This window comes from Ziziphus jujuba, chromosome 4 (assembly GCF_031755915.1).
Source record: "Ziziphus jujuba cultivar Dongzao chromosome 4, ASM3175591v1".
Classification (NCBI taxonomy): Eukaryota; Viridiplantae; Streptophyta; class Magnoliopsida; order Rosales; family Rhamnaceae; genus Ziziphus; species Ziziphus jujuba.
Window position 1 is genome coordinate 9,861,280 of NC_083382.1, and position 16,030 is coordinate 9,877,309.

A 16,030-nucleotide genomic window follows, 5' to 3' on the forward strand; every position below is an offset into this window, starting at 1 on the left:
ACTAAGCTTTTAGCGGTTATATACAAAAGTAAGAGGTTTTTATTTGTTTTTATTTGTCAATGTGATGGTAAAATACTTTCACAGTCTCCTATCTTATAAGAAGCTTAATTTAGAGTAACAAATTATATTTGGTCAACAGAAGAAGAAAAAAAAAAAAAAAATAGAAAGAGTAAGACTGAAGAGATTATAATACATGATTGATTAATAGGTCACAAACTAATCAGTTTTCTTTATACAACTAATTTATTATTTCAACTGTTTTAATAATAACTTATAAATAATTACAAACTTTAAGTATTAATATTTTGTTGATAATCATGGATACTAATAAAATATAGGGGACCAAATATGTAAACTATAAGATACAAGCCTAAAATATATTAAAATACACATATTGTAAAAATAAAAATAAAAATAAAAAAGGCAGGGAGCCATGGCCCCATCAGAGCCAGCTATGGTTCCTCCCTTATTACCAATTTCGGTTCCGAGCTTAGATGTAAACTGTTTTTCAGTGGATGAGCTTAAGTTTCTGTTATCATCATGGTGGCTTTATTGTTTCGTTTGCAAATGGCAAAGCTAACCAGGTTGCTCATGGAATCGTCAAGTATGCTAAAAATCTTGGGTCTTTTGTTACCTGGTTAGTTGAGGTGCCAATTTGGCTTCCTCGATTGCTCCAGTTTGACATGAGATTTGTAATTCCGTTTGTATTTAATAAAAGTTTTTTATTTCAAAAAAAAAAATTAATGTTTTAATTGCTCAGACAAAACATTGACATCCAATAAATAGCAATTAAATGGAACCCAAAAAAAAAAAAAAAAAAAAAAAAAGAGGAAAAAATTCCTTTTGTGTTTAATAAAAGTTTTTTATTTCAAAATCAGAAAAGAACTAGGAGATGAGACTGCATTATGGACCGCTCAACGACAAGCACAGTGTCGGTGCCGGGGGTAGAAGACAATGTCAAGCAACCTGTTATCTGTTTAGTGTTGAAACTGTGCATACAGGGAGTGGTGACCCTTATCAGCTGCAGGGAATCAACTGCTTACAATGTTCGACGCTGGCTCCATACCCTATGCTATGAGCTTTCCAACGTTTTGATTGCTCAGACAACACATTGACATCCTGCCTATTTAAATGGGACCCAAAAACAAGAAAAAAGAAAAAAAAAAAAAAAAAAGATTGCAGTTAAAAGAAAACGAAAGTAATCTTTGTCTTGTAGTGACGATTGAGCGAAAATTATTAGTGATATGTGAAACAATTAAGCACAAAAAATAAATAAATAAAAAATACTTCAATCAGCTGTTTGGTATAAAGGAAAATAATTAGAATTTAGTTTCAAAAATAAGTTTTTTTTGAGATTCTTTTGTAATGTTTGATTAATTATAAAAAATAAAATAAACTTATAAATAAGTAAATAAATTTATATAATTACAATTAAAAAGTAAAATTATATTTAAAAATATATATATAATTAATTTAAAAAATTTTTGAATAACATTTTGGCTTCATTTTCTATCTTATTTTTCATATTTTAAAATTTATTTTTTTCTCAAATTCATAAATTCTTTATTTCAAAAGCTATTTAAAAATAAATTTATTTTTTAAAAAACATTTTAAATTCTCAATAATTTTATTATTTTATAGTTAACTAAATATCTTATTATGTCAAAGCAAAAAGAAAAAATTGATTCTTTGGTTTTTGGTCCGTCAAGATTCCCATTATATTATTGTTTTTTTTTTTTTGGCTAAAATCATAATATTATTGTTTCGAATATTATTTTAGAGACCAACGTATTCTAATAATTTGTAAACGAGCGGTCGTGACCACTGGACCAATCTTATCACGATAAGGGAAAGGGACAAGAGATGTTGTTTTTTAAATCCATACCTTTATTTGTTATATCACATAATAATTCATAAAAACAGTAACGGGTAAGATATTTCTATTCATACCTTTATTTGGTAATGTCTTTTATTGATTCATAAAAACAGTAATATGTTTTTTTTTCCTGAAAAGGTTAAGTATTTAGTTACATATTATGAAAAATGTTCATATTCTAATCAATAAATGAATATTTCTTTTCATCAACTTGTAACACTTTTTGGAAAAAGCATTTGTTTCTAAGTATTTTAGAGTTGTGTTCAATTCAAAGCTAAATAAATTCTTAAAAAAATTTAAAATTCTAAAATATTCAATTTAGAGTTACATAAAATCAATATATAAAAGTCTAGACGTAATTAATTTAAATTATACAGTCTATAAGTGTTTAATTATAATTTTCTAATAATTTAACAAAATTTAAAAATATTTAAACTATCACTGATTTGAAAGGATGATAAAATACACATATATTTTTTTTTTTTCCATTTTAGAAGGGTTAGTGTAAAAACCAAAATCCATCACATATCCAGCTTCCATGGCAAACATTTTACTTTCTCTGTCTTACAGTTTCTCACGCTCTCAAAATAAAAAGAAAAACAGTTTCTTCATCTCCCAGTTTCTCAAACTCCCAAATTAAAAACATCAAAAAAAAAAAAAAAAAAAAAAGAGGAGGTAGTTTTGATATAAATTTAATTTTGTCTTCCACTTATATTTTGGTATTTGGGATTTTTCTGGTATATGTAAACTAGGAGTACAGAGACTCGGGCCGCTTACTTAACTAACCAATGATCGGTTATTCCCAAAAGTTTCAAAAAAAAAAAAAAAATAATAATAATAATAATAAAATAAAATCACTAGTCTCTGAGCACCATTTCTCTGTCATGATAGAGACAATTCAATGGAAGAATCAATTGCATTAATGAATCATTGCTCCACAACCTCCAAGATTCACCACATAAATTGGCCAAGCAAGCAAAAAGACAACAAAGCCCCACTTTTAGCAAGCAGTCGGTACACTGACAGGTAGACACGTTCCACTATTCCAAAATATGAAATCCTCAGTTTGTGCATATCTTCCACGTGATACCTCTGTCCCGAATTAGGTGTCTCCGGTCCAATATTATTAATTGAAAATTCATTATGCACGTAAGGGTAAGTGTCAATTTGGTCTTTCTACCATTTTTTTTTTCTTTTTAAGTTTGATGAAATTAACAATTTAGCATTTAAATAGACAGTTTCTATGAATATTATTATATATATATATATTTCAATTTAAACTTTTATCTATATAAAATATAGGTAAAAAAACAAAATGAAACAATTTTTTTAAGTATGTTTTTCTTTAATTTTTATCAAATTTTATTTTAAAATCTTTCTGTATGTTTTCCGATCAATCCTGATGGTTTTGAACTCAACGAAAGTTGGTTTTGTGTTCATTGTTTTTTTAGCTTTCTCTTGGTACATTGTTTGTGAATTATGATGGAGTATTTTGAAAAATATTTTTTTTTAATAAAATATTATTATTTAAATATGGTCATCTGAATTATCTATCTATTTAATATTTAAATAATTATTATTTATATTGAAGATGCTAAATTGTGTTGAATTGAATAAATATGATCTTGGATTAATGTTTTCAAAAAGTTGGTAAGCTGTAAATTTTTAAATTACTGTTAAATTATTATTAATTTTACTATAAGATTATGGTATTTAGTAGAATGTATTTTTATGTACTCAACTATATGTGAAATTGTATATGGTTCTAATGATATTTGGATGAATTGATTTGAAGGTTTAAGGAACTAATTATATTAAGTTACTGTGATAAAAATAAATATGTTTATGCATTTAATTATTTATTTATTTATGGTATTTAATTATTGTGGAAGAGATTAATTATATGAAATTATGATTTAATTCTTATTAAATATATTGTTGATTTAAATGTTGAAATTTTGATACATAAATAATGCATTTATGTGATTTTAATTATGTATAAATTTTTATGTATTTTTCTTTATATTGTTTTGGAATAAATTGATTTTATGGATTTGAAGAAAAATATTTATTTAAATTTGAGTATTTCCAAAAAATATATTTATGTATTAATTAATTAATTAATTAATTTATTATTCATAAACTTGATTTTTATCTAATTTTATCAAAACTCATTATTTTAATAATACTATAAAAATTTATAGTTTTTAGATGCACCAAACACGTACCGGTGTTTTATAGTTGTGAATGTGATTAGCGCGCTGGCGGAGTGTGATGAGCACACAAGTTTATATTCTCCTATGGTTGCCATTGGACCGAGGGCAGGCAAGTTTGATATTAGCCATAGCTGCCCCTTCCATGGTCGGGATTGAGGTTTATAGTATCGGCGCTGTTGGGATGCCGGGGTGGCCTGGATATAGATTTCTCTCTTTAACCTCTTCGTCAGGCGGTGCTTTGAGATGTTAGGCACCGTCGGGCATCACTGGTATATCATATGTACATTACGTATCTTTTATATATATTTTATATTTGTATATATCACACTGTATGGCGACATTGATCTGATGTGATCCATGAAGAGCTAGACTCGTAACCATGTTGCCTACGAGTCCAGGAGATTAGACGGTCGATCTAAGCAACCACCTCAGACTGTATTGGCAGCAGTGTGTCGGCGACCTGAAATCATGGTTTGTGCAACATATTAAAGGGTACCGCTTGTACCCCCCGATACGAGTGTATATTTCATAATATGTTTTGAATTCTAAAATATTACTATTATTAATATTGCAATTATTATTTATCAGAATTACGTTTACAATTATTTTCACTATTATTAATATTATAATCATCATTATGATTATTGTTATTAGTATTATTTTTATTACTACAATTATTTATTTTTATTTTTATTTTTATTATCATTGTTATTATTATTACTATTATCATATGGTATCTTCGGACGAGTCTCACAGCCTACAGGCAAGAAAGATAGTCATTAGATAAGTATAATAGTCTTGGACAAATGGTAGCTTTTAGGCAAATGAGATAGTCCTTGGGACAACTGTGATTATGTGATAGCCTTGGACAGGTGATTACCTTCGAATAAATATGATAGCCCTCGAGCATGTATGGTAATATGGTAGCCTTCAGGAAAATTATATCAATACTATTTTTATCATTAAAAATACTGCTATTAATATTATTGTTGATGTGATGGTTGTATTACATTTCTTTCTATATTACACATTTATATATTGGTAAAACGATAATTGAAATGTACGACATTAAGTGGGTGGTGTGGGCAGACATGAATGTTTGAACATATATTTAGTTCTTTACTCACTAGTTCATTTATATTGTGTATATGTTTTTATATATCTTGATATCGAATGACTGCAAATTGTGGAAATTATTATAGTAAGGTGGAAGGAATACAGTAGTACCATATAGGAGTACATCTTCGTACAGATAATTTTTGTGGTAAGTTCAACCTTTAAGAGAGATACTGTCGGATTTTCCATTGGAAGATTCGATAGTATTTTCCTGAGATAAGCACTTAGTTAGGATTCTGAAAAGGAATCCTGGATGGATCCTGACAGTGAGGATTGTGACTCGGAACTGTAGATAAAGTACACGCTACATACAAATCAAAACAAAACAAAAATTCAAAATAGAGGGACTTTTTTTTTTGTTTAACCATTTTGTAAAATTCATATAAATAGTAGTAGAATAGAAAAATAAAATTACGTGGCAATAAAACCCATCCACCCTTCGAAACAACCTTTAAACAGATTAATCTAACTAAAATTAAAGTCTGTAGTCCAATTTATCGGCCTTGCAAACTGGATTTTGCTTGGCCAAAATTTCGTGCCCAGCCAATTTGTAATCCACTTTGTAAGCATGTTGTCTGGGGAATCGAATGCCACGACAAAACAAATCGCCGCGGCGACATTTGAGTGCCCTGTTAGTCCCACTTCAATGTTGCAGATCTCTTTCTATTAGAACATGTTTGTTTTTCTGAATTATCTTGATCTCCGAATTGATCATTGTTTTCCTTCAGAATTATTCCATTGATTAATGGCTGTTTCATGTCATCATCTTGTTGGAGATCAATGCTTGCTTTTGATTTAGAAATTAGCTGGTGTTTGAGATAATTCGTGTAGTGTGAAGTTCCACATCGGTTTGAAAGGGGAATGAAACACTCCATATAAGTGGGTGTAGATACCTTTCCCTTGCGAGGTCTTCCAAGGGAAACAAAACTGTGAGGGCCAGGCTCAAAGCGAACAATATCGTAGTTGGGCCTAAGGCCCGGGCCAGTCGGACTGATAGGTGAAGGAATGGGACCCTTAACCACTGCGAGACCTTTTAAAACCTTAAGAGCTGAGTTGTAAGAGGATTCCCCAAGCCCAAAGAGGACAATATCGTATGCGGGTGGTCTGGGCTGTTACAGATCGTATTAGAGCAAAACCTGAATTGGTGTACCAGCGAGGACATTGGGCCCCAAGGGGGGAGGATTGTGAAGTCCCACATCGGTTGAAAAGGGGAACGAAACACTCCATATAAGTGGGTGTGGATACATTTGTCTTGCGAGGCCTTCCAAGGAAAACAAAGTCGTGCGGGCCAGGCCCAAAACGGACAATATCGTAGTTGGGCCTGAGGCCCTGGCCAGTGGGACTGGCAGGTGAAGGGGTAGGACCCCTAACCACTGCGAGGCCTTTTAAAACCTTGAGGGTTGGGTTATAAGAGGATTCCCCAGTCCCAAAAAGGACAATATCGCTGCGGATGGTCTGGACTATTACATGTAGCACTAGGAGCACAAGTTTCTTTTCTCTGCACATCCATAAAACCCACACCCGTTTGCACAAAGACCCGAATCCATGTCTCTCTCTTGCCAATATTTTTCTTGAAGACTCAATTTTTTTCTTCTTGTTCCAACTATAGATGTCTTCTTCTCAGTATGATTTTTCTTCTGCAGTGAATTGTATTTTTACAGAAGCAATGTGTGTGTGTGTGTGTGTATATATATATATGTATAGGTGGCCAACCTTTATTTTAGTATTAGGCTCTGTTTGACAATGTTTTTTTTTTTTTGCTTAAAAGCTCTACTTGAGAGCCAAAAGCTCTTTTATAAAAAAATAAATATGTTTAACAAAAGTTAATAAATACTTATTGATCAAAAAATAAGCTTTTTTAAGTTGTTTTGAGAAGCCCAACTTTTGAATTTCTCTAAAAAAGCTCTTTTTTTACTTTATATAGAAATTTAACAAGTATTTAATACAGCATAATAAGCATTTAATGCAGTTTTTTGTTTACAACCAAATACTAATTAGCTTTTTAATAAAAATTCTTTTTTAAAAAAATTTATTATATAAAGCGCTACAGACCAAAGCTATATTTTCATCAATAATATCAAATGGACCCTTAGAAATATGATAGTGTTTCTATTAAATTCCTAAATCACTCAAAACATTCCTTTTATGGAAGTGGATACATATAATGGTGAGCTTGTTTGTCAATTTCTTTAGAAGGTAATATCCAAATTCTTTTTTGTATATCTTTCTTGGAAAGTAATATACTTTTAAACCAAGTAATGTGTAAGGTGGTAAAATAAACTAAATATAAATTAAGTACAAATAAATAAACTTTCAGAAGGATAAGGGAAACACATTATTCTCTGCTTTATCTGTAACAATTTGCTATCCATATTTGATACCCATAAATTTTATTGCTTTTCATAACCAATTTCTTTTTTTATCTATCCTTATGGGAAAAATTATATGATTAATATTTAATTAATAAACACATTGGCCATCAAATAACGTATCGACTTATGCATATAATTTGGTGATCGATCATCACACATTAGTTAGACATATCTTTAAAAAAAAATAAAAAATAATTAGACTTATCTATTACAACAATATTTTAATAAAACCATATAAATATTTAATGTTCCAAATTTAATTAGTATTGATGATTATTAGAATTTTAATAATAACTCTTCCTTTACTTGCAATCCTCCATCAAAACGAAAGCAGATTTCACATTAACACCTAGATTTATTGCTCCCTAAGAAACATGGAGCAACATGTATCCCACTCAAAATCTTTACAATTGACTTTCAATAGCTATGGATATATAAATTATTTTAAAAGTCCAAAACTGATCTTTAAATTAAGAAATTTAATAGAGACACTTATTTATTTACTTAGCTAATTAATTAGGCATGGTTTTATTAGTTTAAAAGATAATGCAACCCTGCCATTTTTGATACTCCGTCTCCTACAGGTAAAACTCCTGCCTCTCACAAATTAACGGTAGATTAGTATTACTGGGGTGGAATTTGCAGTAATCTACCGTTTGTGAAAGATGGGAGTTGTACTCGATAAAGTAGGAGAAAAGCTTCAGTGGATGGGCGCACCAGCTAAGATGTTCTGCCTGCCCACTTAAATTATGACACCTATGAAAATTGTGTTTTTAATTTTTCAATTCCTCTTTTTATCTATACGTGTGTTGAAATTTTTGCCCTAATATAGATAACAACTACTTCTTTCTCTTCCCTCCATCCTTTTTAGTTCTCTACTGTGTCCCACCTTTCTCTCTCATCTTTCTATTTTTCAAAGTATAAAATCAGAATCATTTTTGTTTCCTTTTTTTTTTTTTTTTTTTTAAACTCTTTGGTCTCTTCATTGTTCTTTAACCATAGTAACCACAATTTAAAAAAAAAAAAAAAAAACTCTTTCAACAAAATAAAAAACATTTCTAACAAAATATAAAATAATTTGAAAAATTGGAATTAGTTTCCTAAAATATTTTTATTTCTGCCAAACCAAATGGGAAGATCTACTTTTTATTTTAATTTCCTATGTTATGGGATTCATTTTCTTCTCACACCCATAAATTTTTCTTTTCAAAAATTATTTATATAAAAAAAATTTAAATTTCAATTAACTTTATCGTTACTTAAACATTCAATCATATCGTAACAAAAAAATAATAATAATAATATTTTTTGTTTGTTTGCCTGTTGGTCAAGATTCCCATTATATTATTATTATTATTTTTTTTTTGGGGCTAAAATTATAATTTTTTTGTTTCGAATATCATTTCAGATACCAACGTATTCTAATACTTTGAAAACGAGTGGTTGTAACCACTGGACCAATCTTATCATGGTGAGGGACGAGATGTTATTTAAATTATTTGTTATGTTAGATAATAATTCAGAAAAAAAGTAGCGGATAAGATATTTCTATTCGTACTTTTATTCGGTAGTGTAATTTATTGGTAATAATTCAGAATAATAATAATAATAATAATGAAAAAGCATTTGTTTCCAAGTATTTTAGAGTTATTTCAGCTGTTTTAATAATATTAATAACTTATAAATAATTACAAACTTTAAAGATTAATATTTAGCTGATAATCATGAAAAGTAATAAAATATAGGGGAACAAATATGTAAACTATAAAATACACATGTTGTAAAAATAAAAAAGGTCAGAGAGCCATGGCCCGCTCAGAGCCAACTACGGTTCCACCCCGATCCCAAACTACGGTGAAGTTATTTACCAATTTCGGTTCTGAGCTTAGACGTGAACTGTTTTTCAGTGGATGAGTCAAACTCTCTGTTATCTTATCATGGTGGCTTCACTGTTTCGTTTGCAAATGGCAAAGCTAACCAGATTGCTCATGGAATTGTTAAGTATGCTAAAAATCTTTGGTCATTTGTTACTTGGTTAGTTTAGGTGCCAATTTGGCTTACTCGTTCGCTTCAGTTTGACATGAGAGGTTGTATATCTGTTTGTGTTTAATAAAAGTTTTTTATTTCAAAAAAAATAAAAAATCAATGTTTTGATTGCTCAGACAAACGTTGACATCCAATAAATAGCAATTAAATGGAACCAGAAAAAAAAAAAAATCGCAGTTAAAAAGCAAACGAGAGTAATCTTTGTCTTGTAGGGATAATTGAGGGAAAATTATTAGTGACATGTGGAACAATCGAGCACAAAAAATAAATAAATAAACAATACTTCAATCATGTAAAAGCAAAAAGAAAAAGTTATTATTATTTTTTTGTTTGTTTGTTTGTCTGTCTGTCAAAATTCCCATAATATTATTGTTTTTTCTTTTTTTGGTTAAAACCATAATATAATTGTTTCGAATATTATTTTAAATACCAACGTATTCTAATAATTTGAAAAATCACTGGACCAATTTTATCATGATAAGGGACAGGATATTGTTACGTAAATTCTTTTTTTTTTTTTTTTTGGTGCTGTGCCCCTATTGTTATGTAAATTCATATCTTTATATGTTATATCATATAATAATTCACAAAAACAGTATGGATAAGATATTTCTATTCAAACCTTTATTTGGCAATGGCTTTTATTGATAATAATTCATAAAAACAATAATTTTTTTTTTTGCTTGAAAACAGTTAAGTTACAAATTATGAAAAATGTTCATATTCTAATCAATAAATGAATATTTCTTTTCATCAACTTGTACACTTTTTTGAAGAAGCATTTATTTCTAAGTATTTTAGAGTTGTGTTATGTGAACTTTTACATCGGTTAGAAAGAAAAATGAAGTATGCTTTATAAGTGGATGTGGATACTTTTGCGATGCCTTTTAAAATTTTGAGGGCTGGATTATAAAAGGATTCTCCAGATCCAAAGAGTACAATATCGGATGCGGATGGTTTGAGCTGTTACAGTTGGTATCACGGTTTGAGCTGTTACAGTTGGTATCGGAGCTAGTACCCGGATCGATATGCCAGCGAGGACGCTGGACCCCAAAGGAAGAGGATTGTGAAGTCCCACATACATTAAAAAAGGAGAACAAAGCATGCCTTTTAAGTGGGTGTGGATACCTTCTCCTTGCGAAGCTTTTTAAAACTTTGAAGGTTGGATTGTAAGAGAATTTTCCAGATTAAAAAAAAACAATATCGCATGCAAATGGTATGGACTATTACATATTTAATTCCGAGCTAAATGAATTTTAAAGAGATTTTAAAATTTTAAAATATTCAATTTAAAATTACATGAAACCAATATATAAAAGTTTAAAATGTATTTAATTTAAACTATTGTATAACCGTAAGTGTTATCTAACTGTAAGTGTTTAATCATAATTTTTTAATAATATATTAAAATTTAAAAATATTCAAACAATCATTGATGATTTGAAAAGATTATAAAATAATATATATATATATATATATATATATATATTTTTTTTTCTATTTTAGAACGGTTAGTGTACAAACCAAAATCAATCACATATCCAGCCTCCATAGCAAACATACCAAATTGACACTTACCCCTTACGTGCATAATGAATTTTCAATTTATAATATTGGACCGGAGACTCTCAGAATAAAAAGAAAAGCAGTTTCTTCATCCCCCAGTTTCTCAAATTCTCAAAAAAAAAAAACAAAAAAGAAAAAAAAACAAAAAAAAAATCTCAAAATTAAAAAAAAAAATGGTAGTTTTGATATAAATTTAATTTTCTCTTCCAATTATATTTTGGTATTTGGGATTTTTCTGGTATATGTAAATTAGGGCCGCTTACATTAACCAATCAATGATCCCTTATTGGTTATTCCCAAAAATTCAAAACAAACAAATATAAAAGAAAATCACTGATCTCTAAGCACCATTTCGCTGTCATGATAGAGACAATTCAATGTAATAATCAGTTACAAAATGAATTACTGGTCCAAGTGCGGAGCAAGCAAAAAGACAACAAAGGCCCATTTTTGGTAAGCAGTCGGTACACTGACAGGTAGACACGTTCCACTATTCCAAAATATTGAAATCCTCAGTTGGGGGCATATCCTCCAAGTGAATAGGTGTCCCGGTCCAATATTATAAATTGAAAATTCATTATGCAGGCAAGGGGTAAGTGTTAATTTGGTCTTTCTATCCTTTTATTTATTTATTTTTTTTGGCCTTTTAAGTCTGATGAAATTAACAAATTAGCATTTAAATAGACAGTTTCTATGAATATTAATATATATATATATATATATAATTCAATTTCAACTTTTATCTATATAAAAAATATAGGTAAAAAAACAAAATGAAACAATTTTTTTAAGTATGTTTTCCTTTAATTTTTATCAAATTTTATTTCAAAAACGTTTGTAATGAAGTATATATTGTTTATATCTGTTTGATTTTTAATAATTATCTTCCAAATAATAATATAGCAATGCATTCTCAACTAAATTTTTAATTTTAATTAATTAATTACATTTATTCAAGAAAAACAACTAATTACGTAATTCGTGTACAACTTGCCAAGTCACAATGTTATTTTTAAATAAACATTAAATAGTAAGGGAGAGAATCAATTCTACATAAAAGGTTATATGGTTCACGGATGAAATTTCTTAAAACAAAAAAGCCTATCGAACAAATTGGAACAAAAGTTGACGGGTAGTCTTGTAATTTTCACTTTTGATAATGTAATATTTGTTTTCACAAGTAGAGTCATCAATAGCCACTCCTTTGCATGTATGGTGTGTCTATAAATACTGAGAGCTATGAGAGAGCCTCTTCATCATTCGAGCTTCTCCAAATTCCAATTTGTCATCAAGATGAAAAGTTTCTTTGCGGTTCTCGCCTTCTCTTCACTTCTTCTGGTAAGGATCAGAAGGTCATATTTTTTGTTAATACAATGCCACTAAAAGAAGTTTATTCCATATCTGATAATACAGTTAGTAATAAATTCGAAAGCTGTGATTAGAAATATATATTTGTGGCAAAAATAAGTTTCTGTCTCTAAGATTTGTGACTTATAAAAAAATACATATCACTAAAATCTGTAAAATATGTTACTAAACCCTTAGTGTGATGGTGCTATGTGATAAACTAGCTACAAACATACTTTCATGATATTGATTAGTATACCAGTCAACTTGGAATTATTAGACATTCATCTTATGTTCATATTAAAGATGAAAATATATATTTGCCCCTCTTCAAGACCTTCTAATATTACTTCTTGTAGCATGCATTTCTCTCATGCTACTAATCCAATTCCTTGAAAATAGCAATGGTGATGAAATAGGAAATATATTATTTATGTTTACTTTGATCATTGCTTTTATATCTTTTTGATGATTATGCAGTTGGCAAGCACTATCACTGTCAGGACCCGTCCAAAGTTCCCCACCGGAACCCTAGACAAGCCCTGATCCCAGGGAAACCCTACCGGACCCTTCTGTGGAAGATCCGGCAGAACCTCCCCTAAGGGATGGACTTACCACAAAATTTCCTGCACTGAAAACACACTTCTATAATTGTTCCCTTATTCCTCCCACAGTACGACGAACTGGTTCCACAAATTTCAGCACTCCAAAATAAAAATACAGTAATCCAGTGCAATACAAATACATAAGTGTCCCATACAGTATACAGAGCTTTATGAAGTACTACAAAATACAGAATACAGCAAAAGTGAACGAAATATTACAACTGCAGTAAAAGAAGAACAAGGTACTGCACGAACAAATACAGCGAGGAAGATCGAGTCCGCTCCGAGTGAACACCGACAACCTGGTACCTAGAGGAACGGAATTTAAGAGTGTGAGATGCTAATCATCTCAGTGAGCGACCCTACTACTCTACACTATCATACCACGGTAATAGGTATATAAATAATAATTATTTGGAAATAATAATGTCTCTCAAAACCCTTACAATTCTCTCAGTTGGAAAGGTTCCCCTTTTAAAACAATTTCACAAAACCCTTTATCCATATTCCCCGAAAACCAAGACATCAATTAAATACCAGAAGCGGTAACAATTATATTTTTAATTCCAATTCAGTTTCCAAACATTTTATTTTTAAAACACAGTTCTGAAAATAATTTGATGCACCCACTATATACCAGTGGCGCCAACAGTACCCAGCGTCCCAAGGTACCGCCAGACAGGAGGTTATAGAAAGAAACCGGCATACGGTCGCGTGGCGTCCCACTGCGCCGCTGCTAACCTGGTGTCCCGGCCAAAGGGGGGTGGCCGCCCTCTCCGATGGCATCCACAGGACACCCTCATAATATCACCTGCGCGCTACTCACACCCACCTGCGCGCTAATCATATCCGTGTGCACAATATCCATATCACATATACCATATCACATAATCAGAACACCAGTACGTGCACGGTGCATCTAAAAATCATAAAATCCACAATTTAAATTATAAAATAAATTTCACATTTTTCATAAACATAGCGGGCATAATCCATCCGCTTGAACCGGGAATTTTCCCACAATTTCTTTGTAATCAATGCCATAAATTCCATGATTTTCAAATCCACCAACTTTCAAATCCATCAATTCAAATATCCACATTTTCCCAATGCATAAATAATGCTCAAAATCTCATAATCAAATCTCATAATATTTCATGGGCATATTTTATAAAAATTGAAATCACCAACATAACCAAATATTTTCCTTGAAATATTTGAAATTCAAATCGTGCCCAATTTACCATTAAAACCACACCAATTTCAAAATCCTCAAAACCATAAAATAATTCCACACGGCATAAATTTGTAGAATTCGCATTTTCTTAAATCTAATAAATTCATAAATAATTCTACAATAAATCCAATAAATATTTGGCACATAGAAATTAAATTCCAAATATTTAATTCACACATAATATATTCATCAATTAAATTTCCCAAAATTAATTTGAAGGTGGGTCACTCACCTTGTGCACGTATCTCAATCAAGATCCTCCGCAGGATCGACTCTGCTACTTGCACGTGCACCTAAAACATCCACAGTACCAAAACCACAAATATTAATATTTTATTCGGGTAATCCCCAAATGGGTACCCGGGGAGCGAACACCAAACGATAACTAAAATTTACGAATTATATACCGAATCGAAGCTCGAGTGATGCTAATCACAGATCCGGTCTTAATTTCCGATGATCGTACCCGACGGGGTCGGAATTTTATCGGGAAGCTTTTCGGGTTTCGGCTCCGCAATTCTCCCAAACCGTCGCGAATTGGTGGAAACGGAAGTCGGATTTGGGTTCAGGAGGTCGAACACTGCGGACTGGAGCTGGCCGGAATTTTCGGGGTACTCGCCGGAACAGTACTTTCCGGCGGCCGCCACGTCACCGGCAACCGTCGCCGGAACAGTAATTTCCGACGGTGGCCGTTTGCTGTGAAATTTTGCAGATTTGTAGATCGTGAGGAGAGCAATCCAACGGGACCGACGGTGAGCAAAACGGAGGTCGGACGGCGGAGAAATCACCGTTTGAAGATTTTCGACCCCTCGCCGGAAAACGCTCCGATCCCGGCGCGTCGGTGGTCCGATGGCCGTGATTTTTGGTGGGTAGGCCGGACTTGAGGAGAGGATCAAGGCTGTCAGGCGCGTGTACTGTTTATAGGCCGGAATAGTGCCGATTCGCGGTGGCCGGCGGTGGAGGGGAAAAATCGCCGCCAAACTTCGGACGTCCGATCCGGGCGCGTCCGGCGGCCGTTCGCCGTGAAATTTGGAGGTTTTGCCGGAAATGAGGTGGGCAATCTGGCTGGCCGGCGCGTGTACAGTAACTAGGCCGGAAAAACGTGAAAATGGCCGGCGGCCGGCGGGTCCTCTTTCTCTCTTTCTCTCTCCTCTCTCTCTTTCTCTCTCTTCTCTCTCTTTCTCTCTCTTCCCCGAGAGTTTTTCAAAATTAAAACCCTGTGTGATACTGTTCATGCCACGTGGACCACTCAGAAGCTGACACGTGGCATTTCACTGTTCACGACCCAAAAACATTAAAATAATACGGTATCCGGTAAACTTCAAACGTCCATAACTTTTTAACCGGATGTCCGATTTAAGCGTGCCGCTAGTCTATGAACTCGTATCGACGAGCACTTCACAACCATGCATGAGTCAAAGCTCAATTCCCCATAAACAAAAAGTCAACTCCGGCACCCCTTGGACAGTTTGGACCGCAACTTGTTTCGTCCATAACTTTCAAACCGTAGCTCCGTTTTCGACGTGCTACCAGTCTACGAACTCAGGGCGTCATGCACTTCGCCACGGTACCCTGGTCAACTCGAAATTCCCACCGAGTCAAAAAGTCAACTTTTGACCCCTTCGGTCAACGGTCAACGGTCAACCTCG